This window comes from Protopterus annectens, chromosome 8.part0, assembly GCF_019279795.1.
Source record: "Protopterus annectens isolate FY-2018-M chromosome 8.part0, PAN1.0, whole genome shotgun sequence".
NCBI classification, from domain to species: Eukaryota; Metazoa; Chordata; order Ceratodontiformes; family Protopteridae; genus Protopterus; species Protopterus annectens.
This window is the reverse complement of record NC_056741.1, coordinates 1,607,254,597-1,607,280,189: the sequence shown is the minus strand read 5'-3', so window position 1 is coordinate 1,607,280,189 and position 25,593 is coordinate 1,607,254,597. Positions and strand designations below refer to the sequence as shown.

At 37.6% G+C, this 25,593-nt stretch overlaps 1 protein-coding gene across 4 annotated transcripts in view; it reads left to right on the top strand.

Annotated features, from left to right (window-relative positions):
- Window positions 1-25,593, top strand: part of CADM1 (cell adhesion molecule 1) — a 1,905,513-nt gene that overhangs the window by 799,308 nt on the left and 1,080,612 nt on the right. The window lies entirely within an intron of this gene.

The following is a 25,593-nucleotide window of genomic DNA, read 5'->3' as shown; positions in this document are numbered from 1 at the left end:
CTAAAACTAGTGTAATAGTGAAAGCATGTAGATTGGGCTATCTGCAGGTAGAATTAATTACAAAAAGTGCTTTAGCAGACTTCATAGATGCAAAGTGTCTACAGGAAGGACTGAGGAGGAGGAAAAAGTCCTGGAGATGGTAACTATTTGAAATCTCGGTACCCGCTAAAGCAAGTCTCAAAATACAGAGGCTGAATGGCCAAAAAATTGGACTTGACTATGCATTTATCAAGAGTATTTCCTTTTCTCCAAGGTATGGCAGTCTCTGTCTTGGTATATCCAAGTTCAGGGTTGTAAATAGGAGACTGATAGAGGTGCTGTTTGTTACTATGTAAATGGTCTCTATCATATTGTAGCTTTTACAAAGTCCTGAAAAATCAGGACAGCGTATTTTTTCTTTTTAATTCTTGGAGTTTTAACAAATAATGGTGTTTAGAATTCCACAGCTATGCAATGGTTTGTATTTTAACCAGAATCCTTTTAAAGCAGTGTTAAGTTATTGTTAAAGTTGCAGGTAATAAAGGTTTATCATGCACCAGTCTGATCCTTATAAGCTATTAGAAAATAAGGAGTTGGTGGATCCATATGTGTATTTTCTGTTTGGATAACAGTAATAATATTGTGACTATTTGTTTTGCAACAAAATTTCACAATGCAAATGGTTTTATTGATATGCATGCTTGAATATGTGTATACTTCTATCTTTAATGGTGGTGGATTTTTTTTTTTGCAATCTGATTTTTATTAGCATTTTTTTTTTTTTTTTTTTTTTGGAGAAAACTGGCAAAGGACCCAAGGTATTTGGGAGCAAACCACTAGAAAGGGAAAGGTACTAGAATGGGAAGAGGCCAGTAATTTGTTTGGACTGCAGGTTAGAGATTGCCTTCCCTATCAAAGACTGATGTCAAGAGTATAGGCAAAGAGAAAGAAATAAGGGGTCCTAAATAAAACACTATCACTGGCAGAGTTTTTAGTAGAATCTAAAACAGAAGCTGCCATTAAAAAGGGAATAATTAGTAGAGCATATAAAATATTGCATAAGTATAAGTATCTAACCGATGAGGTTAAAGGATTTGGGTAGAGATTGGAAAAGCAATTCACAAAGATACACTGGGAGGATATATGTCTGTCTCCCAGAATTTGTTGCAAATTTGGAAGGTTTAGGATTTTTGCTTGGAAATGTTTACGTAAATATTTTTATACCCCAAGAAGACTTCAGAGAATTTTTTCCTCAGACAGACCGCACATGTTGGAGGTGTGATGGGGAAGGAATAAGTAATTGGGAACATATTTTCTGGGACTGGAATGAGTTGGCAGACATTGAAGATTCCCTGCAGACAATTCTGTCAGAGACACTGGGTGAGCATATTGTAACTAGCGAAATGATTTTTCTGAGCTAGGATACAGAATCAGAATTTCCTAGACATAGTAAGGCATTCCAGAGTCTAATTATGGTGGCTGCCAAAAAAGCAATTATGAAAAAATGTAAATACAAGTCTAAACCAACTGTACTAGAAGTAGTGAATATAGTAACAGAGAAAACAACTGGAATTGGGATCTTTGGAACAGGGTAGGAACAAATTACATAGGAAACAATGGAAATTGTGGGAATAACACATACATGGAAGGAATGAGGTTTAAAAGAAGGAAGGATTTGAAGGAGCTGTGTAATGTTTGACTGACTGTGATTGGGTAGATTATAAGTGAGGTCTTATTTATTTCAGACAAGAAAGGGAACCTATAATGACTAATCTTTTGGAATTTGTCGCAGAGAAGTAAGGTCTGGTACTTGACAGTTCATTGTCTTTATCCTCTGCATCAATGCGATATGTCCTGTGGAACAGGGTTTGATTCCCTCAGCCTTTATCTACTGTGACACCTTGAATAAATCACAACTAGACAGTGCTTTGGAGCAATTAGGAATGTGAGTTAGGTTTGGTAACTGAAATCCATTTTTGTCACCTTACTGTTGTGCTAATGCTTGGAGATATATATATCGTATCTCTCAAATCTTATTTTTTGTGATTGAAGATTTGGAAGGTACTGAAAAATTTCATTGAGGAGTATTGGGGTCTGTATAATGTAAGTACGAGATATAAGATGTAATTGAACCATCAATTTATTTTGTTATACAATACTTTAGTTAATTAGAAAGGTCTACAAAGTGTATTACTTTGTTAGATTTAAGTATTTCTGCTATTGTAAGTTTTATGCTCACTGTTTTCAATTGCAGAAAGTTTTTTTCCTTTTTTCATGTATTAAATATTTGGCATTTCAGATTTACTTGTGTTACCATTTTAGCAATGTTATTTAAGTTTTATTTAAGTTATGATACTACATGATTTAGTTCCTTTCTAGAGGGTCTCTTTTCTTAATGGCAGATAATTTTTATTTCTCGTAGAAAGATTTACTGCATTTGTCATGCACTTCATTCAGTTTGTGATATTTTAGTTAACATGCTTCCTTTGGCAAGGTAATAGCCACTTTGGCTAAATTTAAAGTTATTCAAGGATGTAGTTATGAATTATTTTAATTTGTCTTAAAGTACACCAAAACAAAGAGCAAAATGAGTTTTAACTGTTTTATTTGGAAATATGAATGCATTACTAAACACAGTGTCAATACATTGGATATATGAAAGATGTTACTAATCACACACACAAAGGGCTGTTTACCTAACACATCCATTGTTCCATGTGGGGAATTTATGGCTTAAAGGTCTGAAGAGAATGCGCCACAATGTGTATGAGAATTTCATGCTTATTAGTGTCAGTATCGTACCTCAAGGAAGAAGCCACTGGTGTTGCAGTTTCTCACTAGCAGGGGCTACCAGTAAGGTGGGTATAACCCAATTGTTAGGCTTATTTTCCTTCCACCTCTTCTTATAGCTTTATTGTTATGGGAATTATCTGTATATACATTTGCACTATATTTGCTGTACTATGTTATTAGGACTCCTCTGACTCTGTTATAGTGCAATGTACGTGCAGAGTGTATTAAGCATGATTACACGTTTTGCCCTGTGAATCCCACTTGGCTGCCTTTGAGTGGAAACAAGGAATGCAACTGAGGTGGAAATGTTTTGCCTGTGCATTTGTAGTATACATCAGGTTGGGAGATACTGGTGTGATATAGTACTCTGAAAATCATATTTTGCACCAGACTTTAAATTGTATATTATAAGGAATATTTTTGAAACTGGAAAACATGTTTAGGACTCATTTAAGTGACGTACACTGTGTTCCGATTTTGCTGTTGCCAAAAGCAAGTAGAAAAAGTACAGTAACCTTTGCCTATGCAAATAAAGTTTGTCTAATCGTCGTAAAACTGACTCTGAATTAAGTAGTCTATTAGAAATTGAGTGAATCCTAAAATTGTTTTTAATTATGACATGTAAAGCTTGAAATCATTTTCAGCCTTGCAGATTTGCTTTTTATTACTGTGCCTTCTCCTTGTTCTTATGTAAGTATTTCTCAACTTAATGGGAAAAAAATCCTTTCGTAGTGCATGCAGTTTCATGCTCTCTGAATCTGTGATCAGAATGGCAGCACTACTTTCTTATGCTTTGGCTTTTTTGCATGAAAATTGTAAACTTCTCGAAAAGAGACTGAGTGAGTACCCAATGGACTATTGCTTTACTTCCTCCACAATTCAGATCCTGTAGGACACTTGATTAGTTCAAGGCCGCAAGAAGCTGCCTGTCAGCACTGCTAGCTGCTCTTGTTATAGTCCTGTCAGCAGAGAGTTTTACAGTGATGGCTAAGGTGTTCTGTATCACAAGTCGCAATGAAAGTGATGTGGAAGGTGTCAGAAATGGGATTGGAAACACTCTGGTAATTAAGACTGTGACCCTTGAGAAAGTAGCTGTAGGATTTATTTACTCAAACCACACTATGAGCTGTGGAATACAGGGAATGGACTTTGGCAATACCTGAAGTTTCTGCTTGCTTTAGGCTGTTAGTGGTTGTAGACTTTACCTGCAGTGTTTACATAAGAATTTTAATAGCATTTTGCCATTGTATTTAGTATAAGGTCCTTTTAGGAAGTTGCTCTACTACTAAATTACCTGAAACTGCAATGATGTATCTACAGGGCTTCAAATATATTATGTAGGCAGTGAATGTATGAATATCTAAGTATATGTAGACATGCAGATGTGGACTGTCAAGTAACAAGAAGGTAGCTAAGAAATTGGCTGAGAAATGCATACTTGCTTGGGAACATATGCTTTTTGATGACGTAGGTGTGATGGTTTATTGCTTAAAACAATACAAAAATGTTTAATAAAGGAATAAAACTGTCCCCATCAGGAACAGCACTATGAAAGAAAAGTCAAACCAAGACTATTCTGAGTCAGGCTATTCTGTGTGCAATAGTGTAGTCGCATTTTGAGATGATTATTTTAGCACTAGAATTTGGTATCAGCAAAGACATCTGTTAGGCTTGCATCTCTATTAATGGATGGAGTTTGTAAAATGTTATCGGCCTTCTCCACCTTTTTTTGACTGCTTTCGCTATGGGTCGCCACAGCAGATAATCAAGTCCATAGGATGGGTGGCAGAGTTTTATGGTGTTGAGTTGCCAGTCCCGGTGCCCAACCTTCCTCAGAAGGGCACACACTCACACATAAGGCCAATTTAGAATGTTCAGTCTGACTGCAGCATGTCTTTGGAATGTGGGAGGAACCTCTTGCTGCGAGGTGACACTGTTAACTACTGCACCACTGTGCCACCCCTAAAACGTTCTCTGCCTGGGCTGCCTGATCCAAAAGAGACGCCTATAGCAGAGTATTGCAGGAATGATGTATTTTAAGTGCAACTACTGCTGAATTACAGCAGTCTTTGAAAAGGATTACTTTAAAAGATTTCTAGTGCTCAGGCAGAGAATGTTTTACCTGAGCACTAGAAATCTTTTAAAGTAATGCTGTTCAAAGATTGTTGTAATTCAGCAGTAGTTGTACTTGAAATATATCATTCCTGCACTATTGTTTTAGGCCTGTTTTGGCTCATGCAGCCCAGAATGGACCTAGAGACACAAAGTACCTTTCAGCTTGGGGGTTAGATTAGACGAATGCAGCATCCACCCCAATCCCTACTGCATAACTTAACAGTACTTCATGGCTCTTTCTGCTTACATCCTAAAAATGTCTCCACATTTTTGTGTAAGCCTTTGGATTCATGTCATTTGTCCTTTTTGCACGCCTCATTTTTTCTACCTTTTGAATGTGTGCAGTTGTAAGTCTCAATAAGATCTGTGCTGTAGTGACTAAGAAACGCCTTCATATGTGTTTGATAACTGGTCATTAATGTGGATCTTGGTGCCCAAATAAAACATCTATGAAGCAGTGCTTGCATTAGTAGCAGAAGCAGAATTTTAAGTATGCTGTATAAAGCACTGTCATTCGTCACTAACAAACCTGATTGAACTTGTTTGACCAAGTCTGAGTGTAATGTGTGAAGAAGTAAACACATTTTAAATTGCTAAAGCGGTCAGTGAGCTGTAAGTGCACTTAAAACTTAAAAATTGACCTGCTGCAGGTCACCTCCTAGTACAGTCCCCTGTGCAGTCTTGGATGAGTAGTGAGCAGTTGCACATTAGAGGGCTTGTAATTGTCAAGAGCTGTGAAGATTTAGCTCCTCGTCCAAGTCGTGTGTGAATAAGTTTATGAAGTTAAATAAAACTTGTTTTGCGTCATTTCCCCTCCCCAAAATTAAAAAAGATGCCTTGTGGCTGTTAACATCCCACTGTGCAGGCACCATCATACAACTCTTCCATAATTTGGCTCTAGGCCTCTCAAAAAATCACAAGAATAATGTGACTAAAATTCTGAAAAAGAAACCTTCCCATAACCCTTATTTGTATACCCATTCCCAACCTTACCCATTAACACACACACACACACACACACACACACACACACACACACACACACACACACACACACACACACACACACACACACATCATCATCTGAAACTCTAGAAAACCTATGGCACAGGCACGGGACATTTCATAGAAAAGTGATGATGGTAAACCTCTAGATCCCATTTTATGACTTAGTTATGCAATGTTTGGTAAGGTGTGTGCTCTGTATGGCTGATAAAGGTGTGAGCCTGTGTGCATCTTGGGAAGCCCTTATAATTTGACTAACTTTTTTTTTTTGTTTTTGGCCAAAAGTTTCACCATGTCATTTTAGTGCCAGTCTGTTGAACTATATAACACTGATTATAGTGCAAATTTTATTAAAAATTGTGATTTTGCTCTGGAGATATGAAATTGCCTTTTAAGGTACAGTTTCACAGTACCAGTGCAAAAATTTGAGATGTTTCTGTATGGTAACTATCATGATAAAATCCTTTAATCTGCAGTGCATTGTATGTGGCACATTCACTTGAACAGTGTTATATTTTTGTTTTGCATTTTCTAAAATTTTTCCCATTTCACTAGATGATTAATTGCTGCTGCATTATTGGTGTTGCTCAGTTGGTGTTGAGAAGTCTGGGCAGAAATGTATGGTAGTACCTAACAAGCAAGGTTAAGTATGTTGCTTAAAAATATAATGGCATTGCAACTTTCCTTTACCCAAACCTTAGAATACATTGGAAGAGGTACTCATTTTATAGAAGCATGTACAGGATGCACATTTCCACAGCATGTGTAGTGGCTAGTGGCTGTATTGCAGTTAACTATTTAGGCTGTAACCACACAATTCTCTTGGGTATGAGGCAGTATTTGAACCTTGTACACTGCCATGCCATAAATATCTGAAATGCACTCAAGAATTTGGGTAAATTTTCATTTCACACTGTATCATACATATTTTCTTGACCACACATCTTTAATCACTGCTGTTGCTATCTACCTTAATACAGGTCAACCTGTGGCATTACAGAGGGCTTGTTTGGCTTATTTGAATGACAACAGCCTTAGTGAAACAGTGCTGAGTTCTGAATAATTATTACAACAGCCATGACCTCTGTAACCAACTCAAAAACAATATCGGCATCTCGTAATGAATGCCATAAAGAACTGTTAAACGTTCACTGCTTCCACCTAGTGGTGAAAGCTGAAAATGACGTAGTAAGACCATTACATGCATAATAAATAAAAAGCAATGCAGCTCCTCAGTGCCGTAGCTGTTGCAATAAAGTGCTAGTACCATATCATTCAGATGTACAGAATTTTTCAGAATATCCAGATTTTAACCTTGTATATTTGGTTTGTGCCTCATAAAATGTATGGTTTTCTGGCAAATCTTTGAGGACTGAAGTCTATAATGACAAACATTTGCATTTCAGACTAAACATCCTTTGGCAAATGCATGCTAATGCAAAGCCTGTTCAAGAAACTTAAGTTTGAGAGTACTGTTAAATGCCTGCCTCTAATTTTGGACCTTTGTTACCTCATTATTTTAGCCTTTGTATGGAATTTGTGCACTCTGTAAATATTTAAAGCTACATGCTGTACCATTTCTCAATGATGAAGTTATCTGATATCAAAGCTGGTGTAGAGGTTGAGATAGGGATAGTGGACTTTAGCATCTGTTTGCTTGCTCAAGAACTGTGGCAGTGTTTTGGCTCATTTGCTAGTATCACATGACAAATTGAATTTAGAGTAACCTGTTAAGGTGGGGATGACTTGTTTTAGGCATCTGGGTATTTAATTTCAGCTAACCTTTACTCAGATGAGTATAATTCATGTCAATGTATTGTATGTAGTTATGCAGTACAGTTTTGGCAGACCTTTTTTAGAATTTCGTAAGTTCTGGTAGTTCAAATGCTGTTCACGTATTATTTGGGTATGTAAGATAGGTAAAGTGTCTCTTGTGGTTGGAGCCTGGGAGCACTAATCTGATTAAGGGACTTGCACAGAGTTCACGTTCTGCAGTCAAGATTACAGGATGAATTTCAAAAGCAGCTCATAGCCTTCACTGTCTGAGCTGTTTTGCTAGGTATATTAATATAAACAAGCATTCCCTGTCTTTTAAATCTGCTGTTCTTGAAGGCTGTATATTGAAGCCTTGTGTCTCTAGAACACGAGTTCTAGAAATGAAGGTTTGATAGTTTACCTTTTTTTTTTTTCCATCCCGATGAGCTGAAAATGACCTTTTGTCACCTTTCCTGTAAAAATAGAACTGTAAAGATATAAATGTGATACGATGCACTTGTGTGGATGTCATTATTACAAGAGTTATTGGTTGATATTTTATGACTCACTACAAAAGAGAAACAAAGCAAATATGCTGAGGTCAAATGTGTCAAATAAAAAATAAATTTGACATTTTAAATGGAGTTGCTGTACTTTGAACATTTTGATGTGTTCTTTTTTTATAGCTGTCTCGGTAGTGTTATAATTTTTTAACTTTCATTTTATTTGAAAATATGTAATTACTGTTAAAATTACATGTACTAATTGTATATAATTACTACTTAGCGTTTTTTTTTTTTTTTTGGTGTGTATTCTTTGTTGTATGTGACTGCAAGATTAGTCTCATCACTAGTTAATGATGTGCATTTTTTGCCTGTCTTCTGAATGGGTTTTTATTTGTAGACTACTGTCGCCTTAGATTCTTAAAATATTTGCTTTTCTACAGCTTTTCAGCTTGGTTTTCATAATCTACTGAGGGCAAAGATGTAAGGTAGTAAAATGTGGATTAATTGCACTAGTCCCTTTTATTACATGTTTGCTTTTTTGTTCTTCCCCTTCCCTTGTGGGCACAAAAATGTGTCTTGACAGCTTTTATAATTGCTTTGTTGCAAGACTCCTCTAGTAGAGAAGCAAGTTTCTTGGGTAAGCAGGTTTTACCTTACTAGCTTAACTATGGTAAGCGATGCCCGAGAATGAGTGATACCTGGTACCTATTACGTTTTTCCCTTTTGCCAGCTCTTGGCAGTTTGTCTACTTAAATATGTATAGCAACCATAATGTACCACTTCCAGATAAATAGGTTTTCTATCATCTTCAAAATCCTATGGAACATGGAGTAGCCTGTCCAGTTCTATTATCAGGATGTAATTTGCATTCCCAGAGCAATATGTGACATTTCATTTGTTGGAAACCAGCTAATCTAATACTAGGTAATTAACTTTACCAAGTTAGTAATTGGTAAGCACACGGTGCACTGTTCTTGGGACACCTGACAGTTACTAGGGTTTTTTCCCCTGTCATTTTTGCTCCATGCCTACTTATCAGGTCTCCCATCAGTTGGACGTTGTATAGTTGCTTTACTTATCCAGGGCTTTCATGTAGATTCAGAGCAAGACCGCTGTGAGAAGGTCTGTTATTCAGGCAGTCATTGTGGTACTTTGTGTCCACACCACCGTACCTCCAACAGCAGCATTTGTAATAATCTAATCCCACTCCTGAGTGGGGGGGAATGTAGGTTCTACACAAAAATACTTGCCCACAATACCTTCTCCATATGAGTACATATTTCTTCACACCTGTATTAAAGGTTTTCACCTGGTAATGGTATTGCTGTCCGTCCACTGAAGAAGTGTGGTGGTGGTGTGCAGCCGTATCCACCCCACTCCCAAGAAGAGCATGATCATACTGATGAGCCAGGTCTTTAAGGCAGCTAAATACTAATTGAATGCTGTTCACCTGTGCCATAGTCCGATATTTATTCCAATACGCCACCAGAGGGTGTTACAGTAGAGTTTATAAGTAAGCTGTTGACAACTACATTTTTTTAACTACATAAGCTAGTTAAATTTGTTGAAATATGGTGCTTTGTGAGATTTCTGTAAATATTTGTTGACCTGCTTGGTTCCGCTCTTGAGTACAGTTGTAGTTTACAGACTACTGAAATTTTGATCAAGATACCAGAGAAATTCCTATATTCTTCCCATAAATATTCTGTGATTATCATTTTATTGTGTGTTTACATTTTTTTAATTTAATAGGCAAGTATGAATAATTTGTACAATAAACAGAAATCTTATAAGGAGTGGGAGGAAAGAAAATCCATAGAAGGTTCTGAAGAAAGTAAAGGAAAAAGTATATAAAGTATGTGTGGAAGAAAGGGAAAAGAAAAAAACTTTGAGCATGTATTCAGAAACTAAGTAAGATAATGAAACAATACTGTAAGATGCTGAAATTTAAAATGTGATATTTGGAAGTAGTTTTACTTTCTGTTTTCAGCCATGGTATAAGATACAAGTGCAAGGGTAAATGCAACACTTATTGGGGTATGGGAGGGAACTAGTGTTGTTGCAAAAACCTTTATCACTGATAAATTTGTATTGGGGCCACAGGATAAACACACAAACTAATTTCAGTGACTGAATTCCATTACTTGTTTATAGGCATAGACTGAAAAGGTACACTTTGTATGAGGCCAGGTAAGCTAATCGCATGATAAAATCAGCTGGTTTCAGAAACCGCATGTGTGAAAGGTGTGTAGTTTATAATAAACTTTCTTAAGCTTACCTTTGAAATAAAACGGTAACACAGAATAGCAGGTGACCACACACACTTAATTTCTCTGTCTCTCTTAAATTCGTGTGACCCATTCAACACACACTTGAGAATACATATAAAAACACAATCCTGGAGCTGTATGGAAGTCAGAAGTCTTTACTCAGGTAATTCACAAATGTTAATAATAGGACTAGATATGAGTCCAAGTTAATAATCCAGAAATAGTTTGCCCCCCATTATTTATTTAATCCCACTAAGCTAGTGGCTTCTTTCTGGGGAGTTTTCAGGTGGTATTTATATTACTATCAGAAATTTGGTCAGGGCATTGTGGAACTTCAGTCTGACATTGTAACGTTTAAAATGTGCCATTAGTATTGTTACTTGAAATATTTCATCCAGTGCAGCTACAGATCGAACCCTTTACACCACTAGAATTCACTCCTCAAGATTCATTAGTTCTTCAGTACCAGCAGCATTTGAGTTTTTGTTCGATACAAAGAGCTTTTACATTCTTTTGGGCATTGGTTCCCCTATGCATACAGCTCTCTTTCTTTATTCATTCCTGTCATGGCGTCTTCCACTGTTTCAGCAGTTAACTCAGATAAGCATGTTGTCTGGTTTTAAGGTTAACAAGAGCTTATCCCTTCCTTCTTCTGCTTCCCATTGCTTATCTTCCTCCGTATCAGTCTCACCATTATCCATGAAGTCTGCCTGACCGGACGCATGAAGGTCCTTTAAGCCTGAGACTTCTTTTTTAGTGGAGTTTCCTGGTGTTTCCTGAATTAATCCCCCCCATACACTGTATTGCTTTCTTAGATTATGGCTGAAGAGAGTATACAAGGGAGGGGCGGCTCGTGCTATTGGACTGCAGCCCCCCATCTGTAAAACAAGAAAAATAGATAATCTAACAATGTAGTACCTCGCAGGATGCACAGTAGCAAACCCCGCCCCTAACACACCCACGACTTACAAAGCTACATTAATAGTAATGAAAAATATCATACAAACACATACAAAAAATATTGCTCTTACAAACTTAGAAAGTTGCTCGACTAATAGGATTTTTGTTAGCATGCATTTTCAAAATGATGTGAAGCTTGACACTTCAGAAAACGCATGTTAATTCACATTCTTTTATTATGTAAATGTTTCAAGAAAATTCGAATCGAAGCATGTATCCCTGTTTGTAGACTACACTGCCCAGAACTATGGTGTTTTATGTTGTACTGCAGGGTTTCGGTGTTACGTTTTCAGAATGCTAATCCATCTAACACCCTCAAGCAATGTGTAAAACGTTTCCACAAAACCCTCAGGATTATACTGATGTTTGCACATGCACTTCGACTGTCTCAAAATAAATCCCCAACGACCCCTTCAGTAGTTTCTCCAATTCTACATGAGCTAGAGTTTTTATATGCATGTACTCAGTGTAGCAAAAAAGGTCTAAAGTTAAAAGCTTTAAAATGACAAAGAGGTAGTATTTGGCAAAGAAAAAGCTACGACACTTCATATGTTCTAAGCGGTAGTCATTTTGGGAAAGACAGTCATGAGAATTTAAGTGCTGCTCTTTTAAATAACTGGGTCTGTCTTTGCTTCTTTTGTTGCACGTAGCTGTGCATTAAATGGTTGTTACTATTTTGATTTCAATGATAACCTGATTTCAATAGTTGGCAACAATGTGTTAAAGCAGTAGTTGCATGTTATTTTGTGGCAGGCAGTTGTGCATTAAATGGTTGTCGCTATTTTCAGAAGATTTCTATTACTACATGTAGTTTAACATTATTATTAACGTTAACACACAGAGTGTAAAATTGAAATTAGCGATTATTGTAAATAATACGGCATTTATATAATGTTAGCAGAGTGTAAAATTAGCGGTTATTAATGTAAATAAGACCGCAGTGGAACAGCTGAATAAAGGGTGTTTTTTCAACATCTGTCACTCAGATGTACAATGCCCTGCCAATCACTGTGGACACGCCCTAACCTGCGTAGAACCACCCGCGAGGTGCTACACTGTTAGATAACCAAAAAATAAACAGAGAAAATAAAAAGAAAATAAAAGTAACCGTGAATCCTGGAACATTGCGCATGTGCACTCACAGCATTTCCCGATATTCGGACTGCTGATGAACCAGTCTGGATCATGTGCACAGAATCCAGACTGTCTCCACCAGCAGTCCGGATTACAAAGACAACATGCAAGTCCAAATTTTCCCAGCAGTCTATGCAGTTAGAACTGCATAGACTCGAAGGGAATCTGACTGCAACGTCCGCAGGCAGGCTGCTCGTCTCACGGGAAGGATAGGACGAGCCTCACAGGAAGGGCTTACCTACTGCAGGAATGGATTTATTTAACAACTCAGCGCGGTGACAATGGAGTTTGCTGCTTTTGTATGGACTTTGCTTGGCTCAGGTAGGGTGTGTGTGTGTGTGTGTGTGTGTGTGTGTGTGTGTGTGTGTGTGTGTGTGTGTGTGTGTGTGTGTGTGTGTGTGTGTGTGTGTGTGTGTGTGTGTGTGTGTGTGTGTGTATTTTTATTAAGCATCTGTTTCATTTTGTTAACCAATTTAGTCCAGCTAGGCTAGGTCTACTTTGTGTTAAGATATGAAGAAATTATTTCATGAAATACTGTAATTCCAACAAATACACAATGCTAAAATACGCAGCATACAATTTTTCAACACATTTTCAAATCGTCTCCATTTCACCATATAAGTAATAGGTTTATGTCATCAGGCATTACATGATTCTGTAGACATTTGAAATGATATTGAATTTAGCCAATACATTAAGAACAATATACACACACTAAAAATGCACATTTCTCAATCTTTCTGGTATGGCATGGAATAAAGAATGAAGTAAGGTATAATAATTTCACCCTGAGCACCATTAGGAGTATTTTTGTTACATAGATGCAGCATACACACTGGTCTTGCCATTTCAGGGAAATTCTAGTTTGTACTTCAATGAAAGTAAAAGACTATTCATATCTGGCTATGTAATGTATGTCACCTATTAAACAAGTTGAGAAGCTCACATTAATACAACATGGTACATATAATGTAAGTTAAACAGAGTTATATTTATGGTCTGCTGTGCTGTAAAAACTTGGCCAATTTGGCAATGTTTTCTTACTCTATTTCTAAGAAAGCTGACCAGATGAACCAGTAAGCTTATTCAACATTAGAAAGAAACAGGAAGAGCGCAAAATGTTGGAGGAGAAAGAAAGCATATGGGAATAATTAGTAAGGTGGTCCATGGTGGAAAGCCTTCTGACAATGGAATGTTGGGGCAAGGGCACCTTCAAATATATATCAAAAAGTTATCTTTGATTTTTTGCAGACAGGTTAGTTCAGAACTGCAATAATCAATGTTCTCCTGTGATCAGCATATCAGATCCCTGCATGAATCCAGTATGCAGAAGGTATGACTGCATCTCCAGATGTTAAAGTGAAGAATTCATGCCATCTCCTAAAAGTTTCAGATCATTTGTTGCATTTAATAAGCAAAAATGTGGATGTTGCCTAATCTGATGTAATAATTGAGACAACACCAATACATTAAAAATGTGTGTTTGTTTAAATCATGTTTATCTGCACTCTGTCAATCATATTACTTTGAGCCAGGGTAGTTCCCCAAGCTTGCATATTATAAATTTTAACTCATTCCTTTTCAACCCTGCTTTAGGTTTTCTGCTTCCCTATCACATTGACAGGATTATGCCTTAGGCCTATCTATCCAGTACTTATCTAGACACACACGCACATATATATATATATATATATATATATATATATATATATATATATATATAAAATATATGTATGTGATATGACAGCATTCTTAAAGGCCGTCACTTGCTGAGGAATTTGCTTTGGAAAGTTGTTTTTTTATCTATGTATATGTAATATCGGAGATTGTCAGATAAACATATGAAAGCATTTTGCTTATGTCCTGTAATGGCAGCATATATAATTGTTTTATATCTGTTTGCTTATGCTTTTACTTATGTGCCAGTGGAATGCTGTTTTTGATGTCCTGCTATCCTATTGCTGTTTTCTGTGCTTGTATGTTGTGCTACATCATTTTTCTGAGCTCAGGTGTAATTTTTTTTCTGATGTATTACCTTTTCCAACATGCTGTAGGTGTCTATGTATTCTTTGAAGACTGTCTATTACAGGAAATGAAATGCATAGGACTTGAAGAGATGGGATGCCCATTTAAAAAGGGGGGTAGAGTCAAGAGTCTGTAGTCATCAACTTGAGGAAGGGAATTTTAGGGGGACATATGGAGTCTATCCTTTACTCAAAGGGTAGTATTCAAGTTCAATGTTCTATCATGTGGAGGTAGTGGACTACAAAAGGGTAGATAAAGAACTTTAAGATGGGATGAACCAGAATAAGAGAAAAACTAAATGCATGGGAGACAGTTATGTGAAAACAAGCAACTGTAAGATGAAGTGGTAACTGTAAATTTTGCATGATTGTAGACAAAGAAGAAAGAAATTTATCAGGCAGAAAAGCAGAGGTAGACAGATGAACAGACACCCAAACACGCACATACACAGACATGTGAATATGTATATACAAACTCTGACTGAGTGGTTGTCTTGGAGTTTTGAGCTATTTCATTCTCTCATGGTTACTGCATTAAAAGTACATCTGGCAACAACATGCCCCTGTCACTGAAACAGATACTAAGGGCAAAGTGTGTTCAAGTAATGACAAGTAATGCCTTTGTTGTGTCTTACATCATCACACATTTAACGTCCTGGAAGCTACATCTCCATGTGTTTTGCTTTGAGTACATGCATACCAAAATAAAGATCTGCTTTCAGCACTGAATCTCACAGTGCAGTACTTTGTAGAATTGAAAGCCTCAGGTAGGAATCAGTAGGGCGCACCAAAAGGAATAGATAAGTTTGTAATGGTGATTGTGAACTGATTTCACCCATCCCACAGGAGAGTTCAAACTTTGCATTCTGAGCTCCACCCAGCAGACAAGCATGGGAATGAGGGAGGCACAGCCCAGTGTGCATGTGACCGAGGCACTGCTCAATAGATGGGATCAAGGTCTGCTGCTGCAGAGAAGACTGAAGAACGTGTGTGTGTGTGTGTGTGTGTGTGTGTGTGTGTGTGTGTGTGTGTGTGTGTGTAATGCCCCAGTTGCTATATACTGGTGGCTAGAGAACTCAGGACACATGGTGGTGGGTAGAAAATACCACAGGCTTGAACCCTGTACCTTGGGCCCAGGTAGCGAGAGCCTGAATTCCCTACCCACCACCATTTGTAAAAATTGCAGTGTTTTGCCTCGAATTCGTTCTGTTCCTCATAAAATCTGTGATTTCTGTATTTTTGTTTTTTTATGCAGTCAGTAGTGCAGTGGTAGCATTGTTGCCTTACAGCTACAGGTTCTCTGGTTTGATTCTTGGCTGGGGTGCCTTCTGTGTGGAGTCTTCATGTTCTCCCTTTGTGTGGGTTGCCTTTGGGTGCTCTGGTGTCCTCCCATTCTACAAAGACATGTCTGGAGTGTTTTTCCATGGGCCTCTGCTGAAAATTGGCTTTTGTTCCAAGTCAGACTTTCATGGTTAACAAATTTGAATAAATAATGACAGGCATTTGGATTTCAGACTTCATATTCTTCAGAAAGTACATGGTAACACTAAACCTTTTATTCTAGCAATTTTCTAAGTTTATAAGATGGATATTTGAAATTTGTCCCTATTTTTGGGACTGTATTCCCCCATTATTAGCTTTGTTCAGGTGTTTTGTGCTAAGAGGTTGACAGCTATGGTGAGAACTGAATTCACTAAATGCTAGCCATTTAAGTTTCAGTCTTCCTCTCTTTCGCAAAACAGCTGATTTGGTATAGTGGTATGTTTCTCTGACAGTTTTGCACAGGGTCCTGGATTCAAAACTTGGCAGTGAAATGTATGTTGGTAACATGGCATTTTATTCTAGCAACTTTCCAACATTTTCCAAACAATGTTTAAAATGTGTCCCTGGTTTTTGGGCCCCCCCCAAATATATTTTGGCTTTTTCCAGATTTCTTGTGCTGCAAAGTTCAGAGATACAGCTGAGTGTCGAGTAGATTTTACAAGGAGCTGAGAGCTGCAGGGGGAACAAAAGGTTAGTGCTGCTTATACTGAGTCTGCTTACATTGTTAATAGCACAACAGGTAGTTTACTTGCTTTTAATGCAGAAGGCTGTGGGTTCTACTCCTACAGTATGTAGATGCATTGCTGAAACTGTACTATGTTGTAAAGGGGGTGGATGCTGCAGTTCTTTTTGGCGAAGATACCTAGTAACTATGAACCTGTTATCAGTTTGCCATCCATTCCCTATTGCAATTTTACTAGCTTATCATTTTTTTTAGTGTAACATAGGCAATTTATTCCTCAAGGGCAACAGGCACTTTATTTATAGATGAAACAATGAAATATAAAGTTGCTTGCTAGCAGCAACCTCTTCATTAGTTACAGATCTCTTTAATGTGGATTTATTTAGATGACTTTACTTCAGAGATTGTGCATATTTTCTGATAATGGTAGACTAGAATTTTGAGTAGACTTTTATGATGGAAATGTTCTGAATTGGGCAGTTTTGTTATTATTGGTGCATGCATTTTGTTTCATTGTTTACTGGAAAAAATTTCAAAACTAAATTTAAAATGCCCTCTAAAACTGTACTGTATTGTACAAGGAATATAATTTAATACAATCAGGAAGGTGCATCAAAGAGCATGTGTATGTTTTGTGTGCAAGAGGCATGTGATTTGAAAACAGTCCAAAGTTAATCTTTTTCTGCCACTGGCAAAATATATTTTCTTTGAATGTGGGTTTCAAAGCTGTTTCAATGAATGGGAGTTTCAAGGGCAGAGAAGTTTTAATGCCAAGTCTGTTTTCATTGCTTTGTTTAGCAGATATCTATTAGTGTTTGTGTAAAATGCAAAGTAAAACTTTCAAATGAAATCCAACTCATTGCAGAAGTAAAGCAGTATGCACATTACAATGTTTATTGTAAATGGGGAGAAATAACCAAGGAGTGGGACATTGGAATGGCTGCAGGGGGAGGCTCCATTTGAACATGATTTTGTGAGGTGGGGAAGGGCAGCAAACTCAGACAGCCCCGGCTGAACTATACCTCTCAACTGACCAGATTTTTGCAGAATGAATAGATATTTGCCTCTTATTTTTGATTTGTTCCTCAAAAATTGTGGTTTTCTGGCAAATCCTTTAGGAATGAAGTCACTAAATAATGACAAACATTGAGTTTCAGACGTCATAACCTTCAGAAAAATGCATGCTAAAGCAAGACCTGTTCTATCAACTGTCTTATACAAGAGCAATTTTAGTACTGTTTGCATGTTCCCCCAGTATATTTGCCCTTGTCCATATTTCCTGCATTAAGAGGTTGAGAGGTACATGCAGATAAATTACTTTATAGACTTAGGAATATCCAAACCTCTCAACTGTCCCCAATTTTGGCTCAAAATGTTGCTCTCCCCTTAATAATCCCTCTGCAAAATGGCAATTTCAGAAGAAAATGTGGAGGGTTTACAATTATAAATAACCGTAATGATCAGAGTTAGATTGCTTTCATTTCAGAAATGCATATAGATTCTCTTATTTTGTCATTGCTCAAATTAACAGTACTAATATTAAATAGGTGTCCCTTCTTTGACAGGTTCCCAGCTGTATTGTGTGGCAATTTTATATTTTTGCATCACATTTTTGGTCCGTTTTTCATAAAATTGTGGTTTTCTGGCAAATTAGTGGCACATCATTAAAGATTGAAGTTAGAAAATAATGGCAGACATTTGAGTTTCAGATTTCATACCCTTCAAAAAAATTCATACTAATGCAAGACCTACTACTACTATTCTATTATCTATCTTTCTAAGTTTTTAAGAGCAGTATTTAAAAATTGTCGTTATTTTTGGGCCTTTGTTCCACTTCTGTGTATGTCTTTGTCCAGATTTCTTGCTCTGAGGTTGAGCGGTGTGAGTGTCAGAGCCATCGCCAGAGTCAAATTGTGACATACTTGCTGCACCCCACTCCCCCATGTAGTGACTCTGGATGTGTCAAAGCAAGGCAAGGAGCAGTTATGCAGTGTAAGTGTGCAAAGTATTCCCCCATCCAAGGTAGACATGAGTACGACAGTGGATTTTCATCTGTCCTTGATTTTGCAGAATGTTCTGGTTTTCTGTCATATTTTTATACTGTTGATTTATGCTTATTATTCAGAAAATGCATCCTGTCGCAGTGCTCTGTTGCTCTGTGTTTAAGTAGCAGTGATTTAATGACCATCAGGTAATTTTGTCAGATATTGTAAGATGCAAGTAAGCTTTAATAAGCATACTGTTAAAGAATTACCAACATTGAAATCCTTTTTGTTGTCACCATGCAGAGAATATTTACATAAATAGATAATGTATAGGCCTTATATATTGAAATGCATATGACAGTATTTGTAATAAAGGACAGGATTACAGTAAAGCTCATTGCATTTGTTGGAGACTTGCAGTCATCTTTGCAGGCTTTACCTGTAAACAAAATGCCAGTCTATCATGTGTGGTCCATAACCTGTGCAGTAATCCTTTAAGCAATTTATCTTGAGCTTGTTTCTTGTTTGCATTTCATTTTTTTACTTTGATAATGTCTTCCCCATTAAACAAGTAGATAGTTGTTGCCGAGCAGCAGGTCTTTTTTGGATAAGAAACATTTTTACAAGTGGGGGTATCACAGAGATTGCTACTTTCAGCATGTTACTTGCTACTTTTATAAAGGTGAATATAAATTATAATTAGAACTGCAGTGCAAGGAGAAGGGGTTTGAGTTGAGGGCAGTTTGTTTTTTTTATACTTTATTTTGACTGGCATTCCAGTAATGTATTTAAAAAGTGATTTATTTTTTCATGCCTCACATCATTTTTGTTTCTATCTAGATATTAAGCAAGGTGTCATGTAGCCAATGCATTGAAATATTTTTTTCTTCTACACTTCATTTTGTCTTGATTGGACTCTCGTAATGACTGTTTTGCACCCCGGGCAGCATATGTAATTCAAGTCCCAGTTGTTGTGGTTTTGAGCATAGTCCCACCCCTTTCTAGTTGACCACACCCCTTCCCATTGGCCCCACCCATTCATCTCTCTCCTGCAGCCCCCCTTTAATTTGAAGTCACCAGCCACCACTTGATGCTAGGTTTTGGCTGCTAGTTACCATATAGGTAATAAAAAGCTAAATTAGGTGCTGACTTCAAGAACTGGGAATTACTTGGTGCTGCAGGACTGACTTTGGTTTCCTTGAAAAAACCTTGGGGCATCCCCTTAGAGAGAGAGGGGCACACATCCAGGAAAAAGAGGTCATTGTTCCCCTCTAATCGGCACTCGGACCCATTATAGAGTACAACTCCCCTTTTGGAACATACCTCACAAGACATCTGCAGCAGCTGGAAAGGCCACAGAAGTACCTCACAAAGAGGATTACTGGCCTTAAAGTTTCTTTGTTTCCATTATGGCATCAATGTACCTGACAAATTGCAAAGTTTCCCTTGATTTGTTTAATGAGTATGGTAGTGGAGATTGTCTGAACATACTTGACCCATTTTTCTGTGTAGGCAGAGAGCATGAGCTTTCCACACAAGTATAACTTTGTACATTAGTATCCCAAGCATGTAGTAACAACATGGAGTTTTTAGCTTTATAATAGTGATAGTACTAGAAGCAAGACTCATTTGTATAGTATCTTATTAATAACAGCATAGTTTTTTTTCACATATGTAGTACTGTTATTACATTAGTATAGGAATAGTAATATAAATAAGTGGTAAAACCTAAGATACAGCAACAGTCCTACTGGAAAGGAGGATTGACACATCTATATTATCTTGTCGAAAGATGACTATGATCCCGCAACAACACTTTCGATGTACGGCATTTATGACATTATTGCCGTTTGATATTTCCAGCATGCGATAAGGTGAAGTTGACCCGGATTGACATAACGGTGTGAAATTGATAGTACAAGAGTTTATTTAAAAACAGCTTCTGTTTATGTAAGATTTATCTGAAGAGTTTATTTAAAAAAAAATAAGTACATCTGTAAGCCAATGAGCTACAAGAGCAGGAGAGCTAATATTAAGCTCAAAGTTTTTATTAAGAGTAAGAAAAGGAGAAAAACATGTTTGGATGACATTTTCAGATAATCCTTCTGTGTGGCACACCTCATCACAAAAGGGTTCTCATCCAGGAAAAAAAGAGGTCGTTGTTCCCCTCTACTCGGCACTCATTAGACCCATTATAGAGTACAACTCCCCTTTTGGAACGTACCTCACAAGACATCTTCAGCAACTGGAAAGGCCACAAGAAGTACCTCACAAAGAGGATTACTGGCCTCAAACAGATGCCCTACACTGACCGTCTCAAACTCCAGCTTTACTCTGTAGCATATCGCCTACTCTGAGGTGATCTCTGCCTAACATATAAAGCTATGTTAAACCCAGAGCTGTTGGACATGCTACACCTAAAGAAATCCCAATCCCTCCAAGCTACACGCTCTAGGGACCTAAACCTTGTCACCACAATAAACAGGACTTGCTGGAGGGATAGATTCCTTTCCCAGAGACTTCCTATACTCTGTATACTCTGGAATAAGCTACCCATGTATGACCAGCAAAGTTCCTCATTAGCACTCTTCAAGAAAAATCTTGAGTAGATGGGAAATAGGAAATACACCCCGGGGATCACTTCTGTGGCTCTGCTCCACAAGGGCACAGGAAATTAGCTTTCTTGGGTGGCGTAAGCCAGGGAACCTTGTTGGCTAGGCTTACTTAGGCCCTTTGGCTAATAGCCTAGTACCTACCTATGAACCTGTGAACCTATAAGTTGTTGGTGCATTTCAACGCTGAACAAGTTTTTTTCTGAGGAATGTTTGAAGGCAGAGTTAATTACATTACCTAGTCTTGTGGGATTATCTGTACTTAACTGGTTATCACTTGGTATATTGCCTTATAAAGTAGTTTGATATGTAAAGTGGGAATAACCATGAAATGATCTTTAATTTTGCAATGCTAGTCTTGCTTTTCAGGATGGTTCTAATTATGTAAAGTAAGAAGGTATGGTTAGTGTGACTGCATATATGTTGTTGGAACAAAATGCAAGCAATGTATAGTGGTGCATGAATGCAAGTATTAATACTTAAAATCCTAGCTAGCCTGCATCTGATGATGAGTTGGTCCTAGCAGGCAGTACCTCTAGTACAGGGTGAGGCAGTAGGCATGACTGTATTGGGGCAGTCTGTTTACTCTCCCTGTACTGAATGAAACAAGACAAGGACTAACAAGTGATGTGTAGTCTTGGGTGGGTGGTACTGTTGTACCATTTCACACATGAGCAAGTACACAATAGCTACTGAAAGACAGTGCTGTGTTAAAATGTCCTGTGGAAAAAAGCTGGTAAATCTATGAAGTCTTTGTGTTTAATTACTGCTCATTTATTCAGCTGCATCCCTCTTGAGAAGAAAACTGAGACTCCACTTATCTGTCATCCTTCTTTAAAAAAAATACTTTTTCTTTATTACTTCATCCCCATTACAGCTAATCTACAGCCTTTGACTTACTTTTGCATGTCTTGTTACTTGTGTATCAGAGGAAATGTCTCCTACTGCTTCTAAAAGATGTAGACAGCCCAGTGAGAAAATATGTAGGAGGTAGCTTAAATTGTTGTCTTGTCAGCATTCTATTGAAGTTTCTTACTGTTATCACCCGTTTCTAAAATGCACCCCATTTTTTGCTGAAAACATTCCAGAGCTTGGAGAGGTACATAGTAGTGGAAGTGTCACTTGAATCTTTGCATTTCTTATAGGTTTGTGTAGATCTGTAGTAATTCAAGCTAAAACTGAAACCATGAAAAACTAAATATGATTACTGTTAATTTTAAATGCAATTGCCAGGCATACTATATACACAGCTCTTTTAATGGCAAAGTTGATCAGTTTAAACATTGGGAATGGGGGAGGCTGTAAGTTAAAGGGAGTTCTTGGGATCATTCCTGTTGAGAAAAATTGATTAAGAGCTATTTTTAATATTATAGGAGGAGACTTTTTTCTCATTAATGATCTTTGTTCCCATGGCTTAATATTACATATGTACAACTGTGTGAGCAGAATTGGAGTGTTTCAGTTTGTTGTAGCCAGGGATTAGTTGTGGAAGATTTCAACAGTAATTTTAAATGATGCTTGCTGCAAATTAAAAGTTATTTGTTTAAAATTATTTTTTTTTTGGGGGGGGTGATGTACCCCATATATGACTTGGAATGCCTGTCTTAGGCATTCATGCTATTCTTGGGGGACAGTCAGGTAACATTTCAGATCTGAATATCTTTTAAAATCACCAGGCAAGATGTTTAGATGGTTCTTGCCTCGAATGTGCATAGTCTCAAACTTTGTGGCTGTCGGTCATTTTTACATTGATTGCAGAAGAACGAGGCTCATCGCTAGAAATGTGATGTACAGTGAAACTGCTGTGGGGCAGTTTCTACAGTGTGTAACCCTTCCATGAAGCCAGATTTGAAGACATTATGTGAAAAGGTCTGAACAATATTACAAGAGGCATTAATTTTAGTGAAGCACACAAGAACTGCTGATGCCATGTTAAAATTGCATAAAAGGTGACTGATGTAGTCCAGTGTCGCGAGTGTGTACTTTGTCAACCGTTCAACCTTGGCTTGGTTGTGTATCTGGAGGGGAAGAAGTAGTAACCCTGGCTGCTGATCGCCATGCAGAACTGATGATGCTACAGCAAGTAATTTTGTGTTTGAGGAAGTATGAGTACTCAATTGTAGTACCTGGGTTTGTCTGATGTCCCCAGATTTGCACAAATAGAAGAAAGTGGTGCTGGTATTAAAAGTATAAAAAGGCAAGGATGCAGTTAATGTGAAATGGATAGTATGGGATTTTGTCTTTATACTGGGTTCCAGTTGCAGCTTTCAGTATGTCATAAGTCCCTTAATGTGGTATATTTTTTCTGGGCGTCAGTCCTTTGAGAGGAAATTGTTGAATAGGAAATTAGGTGACAAACAGAACCAAAGAAAGTACAATTGGTGGCTTTCTTATCCAGAAGACCTGTTACTAGTGGTATACTCCAGGGTTCAGTATTTATACCAGTCGTCTTTGGAGGTTAAAGCTAATGTTGAGGTTTTATGGCTGACCAAGTTTACAGATGACTGTAAACTTGGTGTCGTCATAAATCCTCCAATATTACACTAACAAATAGCTGCTGTCACAACTATGGACTATAACTAAATGCAGAAAAATGTTTACTAGTCTCCTCCTGCAAGCATAACAACCCCTGTAACTGTCAGACCAGCAACATTCCCCCAAAATTGATCCAGTAGTTTGGTCCCTATGTGGACAACAAATGGTCCTTCTATCACCATATATCCACTGCTGAGAGAAAGGGTAATTTTTTGTTGTAACCTTATTAATGACTGTATGATGCCAAGGTACAAGATGTGATCATTCCACTATATTAGGCACATTCTTGGCTAGTCATTGAGTATAATGCCCCCTGTGGTATGTATCTGTCCAAACTTTAACACTACTTGAATGGCCACAATGCTTTCTCACTACTAAAACAAGGGCCCAAATCATACAAACTACACTGTCCCCAGTCCTTGTCCCTCTTTTCTGTATCATGCATGCAACTAAGGAGTAATGTCTTCCTCACGTAAAGAGCCTATCATCTCAGATCTACTGTGCATCTGCAAGTACAGCGGTGGTATAAAAACCCGCTTAAGTCTTAATCACTTCTACAGCATAAATAAAAACGTTGTGGAGGGTTAGGTATGTATCGGAGAATTCCACATCTTTGGAATCATTATCCTCTCCACATAAAGCAAAGTTCCTCCTTTACTCTGTTCAGATGTAATCTGGATGAAGAGATGGGTAACTGCAAATTCACCTTTTGTGTAGCACCCTTGTCCCTTATGGTCTGGGAGTCGCATGTAAATGTGCTGCCTGGCTGCGAGTTATTCCTACTAAAATTACAAGGGCTGTAAGCTTTGGGAATGCAAGGATAGGCTTCTAAAGATATCCTCATGGCTTAATAGCATACCAATGATGATATAATCCTGCTGTCCATCCAACACAATGTTGCTACTGTGTTTATTGTGGCATTTCTCTGGCAACCTAGAAAATTCAATTTCCAGTAGCAGTTTCATAGAACCTATCTATTGGGCCATCATAGTTTCCCCAGACTCCATTATGTGTAATCTTCTGTAATACTCTGTTTTCCTGTGAACATTGTCTTCCATTGCAGTCAGCCACTGCTGAATATTTTCAACTTGACTACTCGTATTCTTCTCCTTATTCAAACCATTTTTATCATTGATGGAATAATGCTGTAGTGGCTGGCTTTCATCTCTTGTCAACGCACATTTATAGTACCAAATTCATGACTGCAACTAAAACTTACATTTTTTGAGACCTCGTTTCATAATCTTCACACAAGCAATTATAATTACTCAAGTCGAATTTTTGTTTCTAATCACTAAAAATATAACTAACTTTCTGACATGGAATAAACAGAGAGGAGACTTGCATCCTAGTCGAGCATTATTAGACTTGCTGAAATGTGCTATTTTCTCGACTACCATTTCACTTTTTATGGGGTTACTTGTTTCTATTTCAGCAAGAAAATCAAGCAACATTTTATGTTATGTAACCTTTGTCTGGTGCTAGAGTCCACTTTATGTATTATTTTGTTTGGGCCTTCGCTAAAGAGTGATGTAGTTTCTACATTACGGTGTTCTGAGCAGTTTCAACTAGTACCCTTGGGTAGTAGAAGTGATGTTGCAAATGAAAGTTCCAGGCTCCATTTGGAGTTTCATAGTGTTTCAAGTGCAGGTGCACAGACATGAAATGACTGAGATCTCCATCCGTAGAGTATTAGCTACCCAGGGAAGGAGCGAGATCCAAAACTTCTCACTGTCCAATGTGCCACTAGCTTACATACATGCATGCTTACATGTCAACAGCTAGCTACAAAATGGCAGTCAGGCACGCACGTGCTCAGTATTTATACACTTGTGCAAGCCCTTGGAAAGCTTCTTAAAGGTGTATACACACATCTTCCCTTTTAAAAAGATTGCCCTTTATGCAAAACAGTGTT